Source organism: Aegilops tauschii, chromosome 2 (genome assembly GCF_002575655.3).
Source record: "Aegilops tauschii subsp. strangulata cultivar AL8/78 chromosome 2, Aet v6.0, whole genome shotgun sequence".
NCBI lineage: Eukaryota > Viridiplantae > Streptophyta > Magnoliopsida > Poales > Poaceae > Aegilops > Aegilops tauschii.
Window position 1 is genome coordinate 287,881,520 of NC_053036.3, and position 11,380 is coordinate 287,892,899.

At 51.4% G+C, this 11,380-nt stretch overlaps 1 long non-coding RNA gene across 4 annotated transcripts; it reads right to left on the minus strand.

Moving 5' to 3' along the window:
• Positions 1-374: 374 nt before the first annotated feature.
• Positions 375-2,647, minus strand: LOC120973252 (uncharacterized). 4 transcript variants are annotated; one of them, XR_005767757.3, is made up of 4 exons: positions 2,348-2,647; positions 2,001-2,098; positions 1,360-1,462; positions 375-727 (listed from the first exon to the last, which is right to left on the minus strand). It is a non-coding gene; the product is annotated as an uncharacterized lncRNA (long non-coding RNA). The 4 variants fall into 4 exon arrangements; XR_006669859.2 differs by having other exon boundaries at positions 1,360-2,098; XR_005767756.3 differs by having other exon boundaries at positions 2,001-2,640.
• Between the last annotated feature and the right edge of the window lie 8,733 nt (positions 2,648-11,380).

Genomic DNA, 11,380 nt, shown 5'->3' on the forward strand with positions numbered 1-11,380 from the left:
GGACAGAAGCGCTCCTGAGATGTGGGCCTGTTGAGCCCTGGAATGTCGATGCAGACGCGCAGCTCGCCGTCCTCACCAGGATGCACTACTAGGAAAAACCTTAGCAGTAGCATTGGTTTTTGGACTACCAGTAGCGTAGGTTCCCGCGCTACTGCTACGACGCTACAACTATTTTTTAGCAGTAGCGCGTGTTTTACCCCACGCTACTACTAAACAGACATACCAGTAGCGCTGATGCACCGCGCTACTACTATTCCAAGCCCGCGCTACTACTAAAGGAATAGTAGTAGCTCATCTATGATACCACCCACGCTACTAGTAACTAATTAGGATTCAAAAAAATAAAAATCTACCTATTTCACTTTAGACATACATTTCATAGTACTCACATACATGCATTTCATAATATGTACATCTTATGCATACAATCAATCATACATACCGATATAGATAATTAATACACACACACACACACACACACACACACACATATATATATATATACATATATATACACAATATACACCACGCGTATAGGTCGTCGGCGTCGGCGACTCCTCAAGCCCGCGTTGATGTCATCGTCGTCGCAGCACCGTGAAGATGTTGTCATCGTCGCCGCCGCAGCAGCACCGTTCTGATGTCGTCGTTGTCGTTGTCGCCGCCGCAGCCCCATGTCAATATCGTCGTCGCCGCTGCAGCTTCATGTCCATGTGTTCCCTACTAGGAACTAACAAATCCTTGAATTAAACAATGAACCAAGACAACTACTAGGAACTCACAAAGAACCTGGAGCATTAGTACAGTATAACAGTAACCTATAGAGAACTAAGTAACAATAGCACAAACAAAAGCATATAGCAGCAGCATAGTATATATGAATTATAAGCAGTACCAAACAGACCAATCCTAGAAATTTGGGAAACCAAACTTAAGAAGGATACAGTGCTAGGCATGACCACAAGTGAAAGAAGATAAGGAATTCGAAGGCAGTACCAAGTCTTATTATAGATTCTTAATCCAAGCTTTTGAGGCAAATTGCAACAAGCAAAGGTTGTGCGCCAAGTAGAAGTAATTCCCAGGTCATTCGCAAGCAAGCAAGAAGGCATCAACAACAACAGATGTATTACCAACATTGTACCCATTACTGTCATGTCATTTCCATTTAACTCTTGGTTGCAGATGTATTATTGCTGTAGTACTAGTAATCATCAGCAGTAACAACACTTGGTGTGTCAATCAATAAGCATCAGAACCAACAATGACCTATCTAGCTACACAATGTTACTAGTATTACGGTCTATTTGACTTGCAGAAAAACATAGTTGGTCTAAAACAGAACAAAGGGGAGTTTGTAGGTACCTGGGTTTGGTCATGGACGCCGAATTCAGGACAACTCATAAATCTATCAACTGAACATTTCTATGATGAACAATCCTTCAGACTTCTGAGACACATGGCTCATCTGCAGCCAATCAATGTTCACAGGATAGTTCTAAAGTGTACCAGATAATTAGTTTTTTGTGAAAGCTAGAGCAAATGAATTACAATCAAGTAGAGCTGAACACTGAACAGACTTATAGACTCATCCCCAAGAACTTACTCAAAACTATTAGAATAGGCTAAACTAGGAGGACTAAAACAGATTTGGGTTTTCAAGTTCCAAAGTTTCCTACTAGCGGCATATAGATTAAATTGAAGACCTGGATTCATCTAAATCATGGACAGTTCAAAACCAATAATTTCCTAATCAAGGTTGAGTGTGAATACGTGTTTATAAAATGTTTTTCTCCCAACAACTAATTAGTTTGCAGGTGTACTTCTACTTATGTCTAACACAACAGTTCAGACTCCCAAGTCTTAACTGAACCAGAGTGGCAGCAGTTTCAGTAAACTGTTTTTGGGACTAACAGTTTGATTACACAAGCTGAATAGAACTCCATTAAAACAAAACCAAAGATGCATTGACCAGTAGGAAGCTGGGGACTTAGTAGGCCTCTCACCTGGGCTATCATTAGCTGCGGTATACCTCTATGCGCTTCCGGCGCCATTGGCAGTGGCACATGTTTGTTCAATACTGATGCGGGCTCCCGGCCTACGGCTGCAGAGCGCAACCATCATTGTTCAGCTAGGAAAGTGATGGTGATGGTGATGGGCCTCCCAATCATGAGGCGTGATCAACCAACCTAGTGCAATCATCATTATACAGCTACTACAAGGGACTTCCATAAGAAGAAGAGGAGGATTCCGTCCCCCATCCCATTCCCATCCACAGAGATGAGGGCCTCACAAAATTACACTGACAGATTAGGAGAGGGGGAAAAAAGAGAGGCAAGGAGGCATTACATACATCTCCGAGGCGGCGGACCCCGTGCAGCACGAGAACCTGCCGCGCCGCTGCCGTCCCCGCTGGAGGACGGCACCGCGGCGCAGCCCGCCCGTGGCCGCGGCGGAGGACGGCGGGGGAGCGGCGAGGCGCGGCTTGGTGGCTGCGGTGGCGATCGAGGGGTCAAGCGAGGCGGCCATGGCGAGCGAGGGGTCGAGCGAGGGGACGAACCAGGGGGTGGACGGTAGAGGAGAGGAGGTGGAAGGGGGATCTCGATCGATCTAGATCGGGGGTGGGTGGTATAGGAGCGGCCTGAGACGGTTGGTGGGCTCGATCGGAGTGGATCGCGGGGTGGGAGGGTGGGAGGTGGGAGATTGGTGTGACACACTTAATGGTAGCGCGGGGTATGTTAGCTGCGCTATCACTATTACTTAGCAGTAGCGATTGTTTTATGGCCCGCGCTACTAGTATGGTCTGTTTGCGGGGCACGGTTAGAAATATTTACTAGTAGCGTGTGTTTTTTGGCCACGCGCTACTAGTAAGTAGCAGTAGCGCGGGGCAATATAGCACGCTGCTAGTATGCGTCTATCTATAAGCAGTTTCCTAGTAGTGACGGGGAGTTGCGCGAGGTGGCAGGCGACGGTCGCCGCGCATAGCCCTTGCTTCTTGAAGCTCCTGGGTTGCCTTGCGATGAACTCCTGAGCACCGGGCGCTCCTCGCCCAGTGCCCTCTTGAGGGAAACGTGCAGCAAAGCACGCCTCCACGTGGTGCCCGAGCGCCTCCCTCGTGATGTTGGCTAGGTCTGAGGCCCTCCAGAAGAGAGACCCCGAGCCTTGCCCGAGAAGGGCGCCGGACGCGCCTTCCTATGCGAGGGAGGGAGGCGCCCCAGGTGCGGGCGCTGATCCTAAGGCGGCGCCGCTAGAGACGCCGCTCTCCTGAGGCCCTGTGCGGAGTAGCTGCTTCTTCTTCTTAGGGATGGCCTCAGGAGGGTACAGGGCGCCCTCGATGTCGGGGTCTTCGATTGCTGCGGCCTGGAAGGCGCGCTCCAGGGAGCACACCGCATCTCTTTCTTCACAGGGGACCGTGATGATTCCATCGCTTCCTGGCATTTTGAAGACGTTGTAGCCATGGTGGGTCACTGTCATGAACTTGGCCAACGCTGGATACCCAAGGATGGTGTTGTACGGCAGACGGATGTGGGCGACGTCGAAGTCAATGAGCTCGGTGCGGTAGTTGTCGCACTGACCGAAGGTGACAGGGAGGCGGACCTGCCCTATCGGGGTGGTGGAGCCGTTGGTCACTCCGGAGAAAGGCTTGGTAGGCTGTAGCTGATCATATGGCACCTGGAGGCTGTCAAACGTCTCGACGGCCAAGACATTGAGCCCTGCGCCGCCGTCGATGAGGGTCTTGGTGACTTGGAAATTGCTGATGATGGGCGAGCAAAGCATCGGCAGGGCACTGGCAGTAGCCGCACATTTGAGCTGGTCCGACGAGCTGAAGGTGATGGCGCACTTGGACCACCTGAGCGGGCGCGTGGCCTCGAGCTTGGGAAGGGCCGCGTTCACCTCGCGAGCAAACTGCTTGAAGATGCGCTGGGATGCTGGGGCCTGAGGTCCGCCCAAGATGTAGGCGATATCACGCGGTTCCTGGAAGCCCCCGGCCCCTCGTCCTGATGGTGGTCATCGTTCCTTCTTGGCGGTGACGGCAGTGGAGGGAGACCAGCATTGCCCTGAGGGCGGTCCTCGCGCGGCTGGTCCTCCAGGCGCCCTCACGAGGCTGGTCCTGCCAGCGGTCCTCACGAGGCCGGTCGCGCCACTCCTGGCTGGGGCCACGGTCTTCCCAGCGCCCCCCACCTCGTCCTCCTCCTCGGCCGTAGCCCCGGTCGTTGCGCTCGGGGCGTCGACCGAAGCGTCCATCTCGGATGGCCCTGAGCTCTTGACAATCGTTGGTGTTGTGGATGTGTACGTTGTGGAAGGCACAGAATGGACGACTGCTCTTGGATGACTCGGGGTGGTCCCGGTTGCGCTTCGTGTCCGGCTCCGCCACGAGCACGGCTAACCCCTTGCTCTTCACGTCCTTGGCCTTGCCTTTTTTCTCCTCTGGGTCGGCAGCAGGGAGCTCGAGGAGGGAAAGGCAGCCTTCCTCATCTCTTGCGCACTTGGTCGCCATGTTGAACATCTCCAGAGCCGTGCATAGCTCCTCATGGTTGGCGAGCTCCACCTTCATCTTGACGTCGCGAACGCCGTCGGAAAATGCTGAGATGATGGCCTCGCCCGTCACCTTGGGGATCTTCAGGCGAACGCTGTTGAAGCGCTAGATGTACTTCTGCAGGGTCTCTCCTGGCTGCTGCTTGATGCGGCGCAGGTCACCCGCGGCTGGAGGGCGGTTGCGAGTGCCCTGGAAGTTGGCGACGAAGCGGTCGCGCATCTCGCCCCAGGAAGAGATTGACCCCAGGGGAAGTTCAGGAGCCACGAGCGAGCACCATCGTTGAGAGCCATGGGGAACCAGTTCACCATGACTTTCTCGTCGCCGTTGGCCGCCTCGATGCTCAGCTCGTAGAGCTGCAAGAACTCCGCAGGGTCGGGGGTGCCGTCGTAGCGAGGAGGCAGGTCTGGCTTGAACTTGCCTGGCTAGACAACGCTACGTAGCTCTAGAGTGAAGGCGCGGCAGCTTGCTGTGGCCATCGGGGCCCTTTGTAGAGGCGGAGCCTGCTCTTGATACCCGCGCACCGCCACCGTAGGCGGCACGTGGTCTTGACGTGGTGGCGCCGGGAGCGCATGAGCGTTTTCTTGCGCGCGGGGAACTTCTTGGTAGTTTCCTTCTTCGCACGCGGGCGCCCGGCGAGGCGGGTCGCGCCGAGGGGCCGCGCGTCTTGGTGCTAGGGCGTCGTCTTGGTGCGGAGGTGGCGGAGGCGCTCCGTGGGCTATGTTGCCAGCAGTTTGAGGTGGGCGAGGTAGCAAGAGAAACGGGATGGGTGAGCCCCAGCGGCGCTGACGAGCTCGGCGATGCGGTCCAGTCAGTCCTCGTGGAGGTCGTCGACCAGGCGATAGCGCAGGAGCTCGCGTGCCATGAGCAGCGCATCCTGCGAGTCCGTGGGCGTGCGGCGAGCGTGGGACGATGAGCCGGCCGGAGTCAGCGACGGGGTGGCGGTGCGGTCGTCCTGCCACATCGAGGGGTGCAGCGAAGATGCTTGCTGCTTGTTTCCCGTCGGGCCGGTGGCGGCGTTGGCGATGGGTGATGGAGAACGATGGGGAGGCCCGCCGACAGGGGCTGTCTGAGCGACACGGGCGGCCAGGCGGCCCGGCGCTCGGCGCGAGCTCGACGCGCGTCTGCCATGGACGTGGTGGAGCAATGGAGCATGTATCGACAAAAGGAAAACTTCGGCGCACCCCTACCTGGCACGCCAGATGTCGGATTGCGGGTTCCAGCAAAACCCTTAAGGTTCGAACTCTGGGGTGCGCATGAAGATCTCTCTCTCCTCCTAGCTCACCCACTCATCATGATCTCAAAGCTCAGCTCGTCGAACTCGAAGAACAAGGGACACAAGAGTTTATACTGGTTCGGGCCACCGATGTGGTGTAATACGCTACTCCAGTGTGGTGTGGTGGATTGCCTTGTAGGCCGAGGATGAACAAGTACAAGGGAAGAACAGCCTCCTGAGGAGAGGTGTTCTTGAGCTCGGTGAGCTTGTGCATGTGAGGGTGGAATGGATCTGATCCAAGGTTCCGTCCCCCTCCTATGGTGGTGGCTAGTCCTATTTATAGAGGCCCCGGTCCTCTTCCCAAATATTAGGCGGGAAGGGATCCTACAACGGCCAATTTTGAAGGGGCACAGCTAGTACAAGCTATCCTGATAAAAGGTGGTCTTCGCCTGCCAAAGTCTTTGGTGGTGACGACGTCGTGGGCTCCGTGGTGACCTCCGTCCTGCCGTCCTGCTGGTCTTGGTCTTGTTGCACCAATATGGAAACATTTGCCTGATGCCTCGGGACTCTTCGCCTGTGCCTGCTCCTTTAGCACCAAAGAGGAAATGAGTACTTTGCGCCCGCTGGCGCCCGCCTGGCCTTGGTCGTCATGGCTCACGTTACGGGAACCTCACAAGGTGCCCCTCGCCTTGATCTCTCCGCTCCTCGCGAGCCAGCCTAGTGAGGCTGCCCCTGAGGAGGTCTTGTGTCGTCCGCCTCGCGAGGTTGGCCCCTCGCGAGGGTCTTGAGTGTTTGCTGGTGAAGATGGGCCGTACCAGGCCGCTAGAGGAGCCACGCCGTGGGCCGCAGGAAGGAAAGTATGGGGACCCCCGTTCCCAGAACGCCGACAGCCGCCGGCGCTCTCCCACCATATCAGCACCGTGCATCCCATGCCCGTGCACAGGATCCAGTACAGCAAGGTGCTCTAGCTGCAAGTGCCACTGTCGGAACCACGACTCTTGCTGTTCGCGGAGGAGGACGGCCGCGTGTTTTTCTTGGTCGGCGGCGTGCTCGACATCGGCGCGCCTATCGCCGTGTTGGTCGTCTGCATTAGAGCAGGGTCGTCCCCACTGCCGCACTACATGGCCAAGCTGTGGGCGAACAGCCCGCCGGGGTAGCCCAAAGGCCGGACCAACGCCGTCAAGGTGGAAATGGAGGTGACAAGCAGCAAGGATCCCGGCGACATCGCCGTGCAGGAGCTGACCTTCTTCACAGATCCGCCCAATCTGCTGGCCGGCGCTAAGCTGGTGTCCCTCCACATTCAGATTGACAAGCTCACGTCCTAAATGATTCTACAGTGCCTTCTATTTATCTTAGTAACATGCTAATATAGGGGTTAGCTTGGTCTACTTTAGCTTAAGAGATGGTGGGTTTTGGTGGCGATGCAACAATTACTTCGACATCAGATCAGCAGTTAAAGTAATTTCCAACAGTCGAACAGATATGTTGTGTCTGTTAGATATAAAGATCCTTTGGGTAAGAAGCATAACAGCTTATATGAAGTATAACAGCTTATATGCTTGTTTGTTCAGGAAGTGTTGCATACTTGTGCGAGTTGACGCGACACATCAAAGTAGTAGTACTACTAGTAGTACTCCCTCCGATCCTAATTTCTCTGCGCCTCGCCATCACTAAGGCTTAACACTGCCACGTTACGCCATTCGGGAATAGTTCGAAACTAGAACCGTCAATAAATTTTGAGCTTGCGTCTTGTCACATTCCAAATTACTACTACCATGCTATATTTAATTGCAAACCTGTTCACACCGATCACAACCTAAACGGTTTCCCACTTAGGAGCATATTAGTACTCGGTTATAAATAATACTATGCCAAGATGACTGCACATTCCTCCTCAACTCCTCATCCACAAAAACAAACAAGTCATTCAGCATCCTTCCCTTGCGTCTGCCATGGCCAGCGTGAGTTCTGGGTCGAGACATTACCACTAGGGAGAGGCGAGCATGGAAGTGGAAGCACGAGAGATGTCCCGCCTCGCAACGAAAGCAGCCGACATGTCCCGCCGCGTGGAAGTAGTAGCACAGAGGTCCTGCCGCGCCGTCGAAGCAGCACCGAGGTCCCGCCGCGCAGTCAATGCAGCAGACTGGTCTGGCCGCACCGCGGAAGCGGCAGAGATGTCCCGCCGCGCCGCGAATGCAGCAGAGATGTCCCGCCGTGCCGCGGCGGCCTGGGAAAATGTCTCGCGGGCAGGCGACGACTCTTACAGGCGCATGCATGTGATCGTCCATAGCCAGATGGATCAGATCTCCGGCTGGGCGAGGTCGCAGGACGACATGAAAGCCTCATTTGAACAGGCTACCGGCGTCATCCGGCAACTAAGGGAGGGCAATGAGAGGCTCCAGGCCGAGCACGACCTGCTGAGGGCGAAGATCGTCCGAAGTGCAGAGCAGCAGGAGGAGACCAGTGCCTTGTTGAAGAGGACCGGCGTCGTCGTCAAGAAACTTATGGACGAGAATGACATGCTCCGCATCGAGCGCCAAAGGCTGGTGGAGGAATCCGTGGATGCTCTCAAGCAGCGTCTTGAGGACACAACATAGCTCATCGCCGCTCGCCGCGGAGACTAGTTCCAGCGGCCTGCAACAACGCATCAAGAAAGTAGAGATCAGCGAGCCAGATCGTTGTCTTCCTTCTTCTTTTGCCCTTGTGTATTTCGGGCGTAGCCGCATGTGGCTTTTTTAATTATCTTCCTAATTATGTAAGACAATTATTATCCACGGTCGTCGTCCTTATATATTCATCAGTCTTGCTATAAGTCACAGTAGATGCTATATAGGTCCCTCGGATCTTACATCAAGATCCGTGCAAAATTTTCTTTTCAGATTTTATTTTCTCTCTCTTAAATCTCAGTCGAGTGAGACATAGCCACGTCATTAAACAGAGGCTCGGGAGCCATTAATGGAGACCTTGGGAGAGAGGTGGACGACAGACGGAGGTCAAAGGGCTCTCCTCCCGATAAGCACGCGTAGGGGTCTGATCGCATGCCTCCCGTACTCAAATAGCTACCCTGCACGGCGCCTTCTAGCTAATAAAAAAGGGGACGCGTGGTGGCACGTAAATGGTAAATAGAACGCCCACGGTTTCAATAATACTTGTGTTTCCGATTGTAACGTGACAGCAGTTGTTCCAAAATGACTTTGTTGATTGTTAATGTGTGCACCTTCGCAAATCGGACAGCAAAATTACCACAGCATGTTGGTGCCATGTCATGACACCAAGCCAAGTTTCATGATTTTCATGCGTGTTTTGGATTTACAGGAATTAAAAAACCAAGTTTCTCAATGTTTCCAGCCGAGCCACGACGCCCAGATGTTTGAATTTCATTCCCATTTCTTGCATGGGACCTAGAAATTTACCCGAGAACACACATGTGATTTTTCAACCAACTTTGGTGCACTAGAGCATGTGCTTGTATTTCAAATTTGAATTATGCACACAAAGGTGACACGTTCCCTCTCAGAACCACGAGCCTTCTTGAGAGAAGCTCCGGTTGGCAAGAAACTTATACCAAAACTTGTTCCTATTCTGCCAATTTTTTAACCTGGTAGTACCATGACATGACACCATGCCAAGTTTCATGATATTCAGGCGTGCTTTGGATTTACAAGAATTTTAAAACCAAGTTTCTCAATGTTCTCGGCCGAGCCACAATGCCCCGATGTTTGAATTTCATTCCCATTTCTTGCATGGGACCTAGAAATTCACCCGAGGACACACATGTAATTTTTCAACCAACTTTGGTGCACGAGAGCATGTGCTTGTAGTTCAAATTTGAAGTATGCACATTAAATGACCAGAAACTCAATTAATGTATAAAAAAGGCCAAACAAACCCGGAATAATTCCAAAATTTAAAGGGCACTCATGTAGTTCTATGTTGCCTCTGTAAAGAAACTCAAGGGGGCAGCGTATATTGTTTCGCACTCAAAGGTGACACGTTCCCTCTCAGAACCACGAGCCTTCTTGAGAGAAGCTCCGGTTTGCAAGAAGCTTATACCAAAACTTGTTCCTATTCTACCAATTTTTTTACCACAGCATGGTAGTACCATGACATGACACCATGCCAAGTTTCATGATTTTTAGGCGTGTTTTGGATTTACAAGAATTTTAAAACCAAGTTTCTCAATGTTCTCGGCCGAGCCTCGATGCCCAGATGTTTGAATTTCATTCCCATTTCTTGCATGGGACCTAGAAATTCACCCGAGGACACACATGTGATTTTTCAACCAACTTTGGTGCACGGGAGCATGTGCTTGTAGTTCAAATTTTAATTATGCACATCAAATGACCAGAAACTCAATTAATGTATAAAAAAAAGGCCAAACGAACCCGGAAAAATTCCAAAATTTAACAGGGCACTCATGTAGTTCTACGTTGCCTCTGTAAAGAAACTCAAGGGGGGCAGCATATATCGTTTCACACTCAAAGGTGGCACGTTCCCTCTCAGAAACACGAGCCTTCTTGAGAGAAGCTCCGGTTTGCAAGAAGCTTATACCAAAACTTGTTCCAAATCGGCCCAATTTTTTACCACAGCATGTTAGTGTCATGACATGACACCATGCCAAGTTTCATGACTTCCAGGCGAGTTTTGGATTTACATGAATTTAAAAACCAATTTTCTCAATGTTCTCGGCCGAGTCATGACGCCCAGATGTTTGAATTTCATTCCCATTTCTTGCATGGGACCTAGAAATTCACCCAAGGACACACAAGTGAGTTTTCAACCAACTTTGGTGCACCGGAGCATGTGCTTGCAGTTATAATTTGGATTATGCACATTAAATGTCCAGAAACTCAACTAATGTATAAAAAAGGCCAAACAAACCCGGAATAATTCCAAAATTTAACAGGGCACTCATATAGTTCTATGTTGCCTTTGTAAAGAAAATCAGGGGGGAGGCAGCGTATATCATTTCGCACACAAAGGTGACACGTTCCCTCTCGGAACCACGAGGCTTGTTGATAGAATCTCCGGTTTTGCAAGAAGCTTATACCAAAACTTGTCCCAGTTCAGCCAAAAATTATACATATGAAAATAGGGTTTAGATTATCCAGAACATCTCGCCACCTAGACCAATGTACTCTGATTTGAATTCAAAATAAAATGGATACAAATACTTGAATTGGAGATCGTATGTTACATGTAGTTCATAGTGAAATATGATTACTGCTATATGCATGTTTTTTGTTATCAAGATAATATTTAAATGATTGTATAATTTGGTACTGTACAGGGTAATCTTGTTCTCCCGATTTTTTTACATTTTTCTTGTACTTTTTTCAATGACATTTATAGCAATATAGTAAAAGGGGACATGACTCTATTGCGTCTTGTATGAATTGTTTTTTTGTACATGTTAAGTTTGTTCTGCCGAACAAGGAATCCGCACCTTATTATCCCAAAATTTTCAAGCTCGAGTATCTTTTGTCTCATCTGCTTTGAAACTCCCGCCTCTTCAACCCACGCCGCGCCTTGTTATCCCGAAATTTCGACACGCGCAAAAACTCCCTCCTCATCCGAAATCGGTCCCGTAGCCCAGACACGCGAAATCCCCCTTCTACCCCTCAGCCGGAAATGTC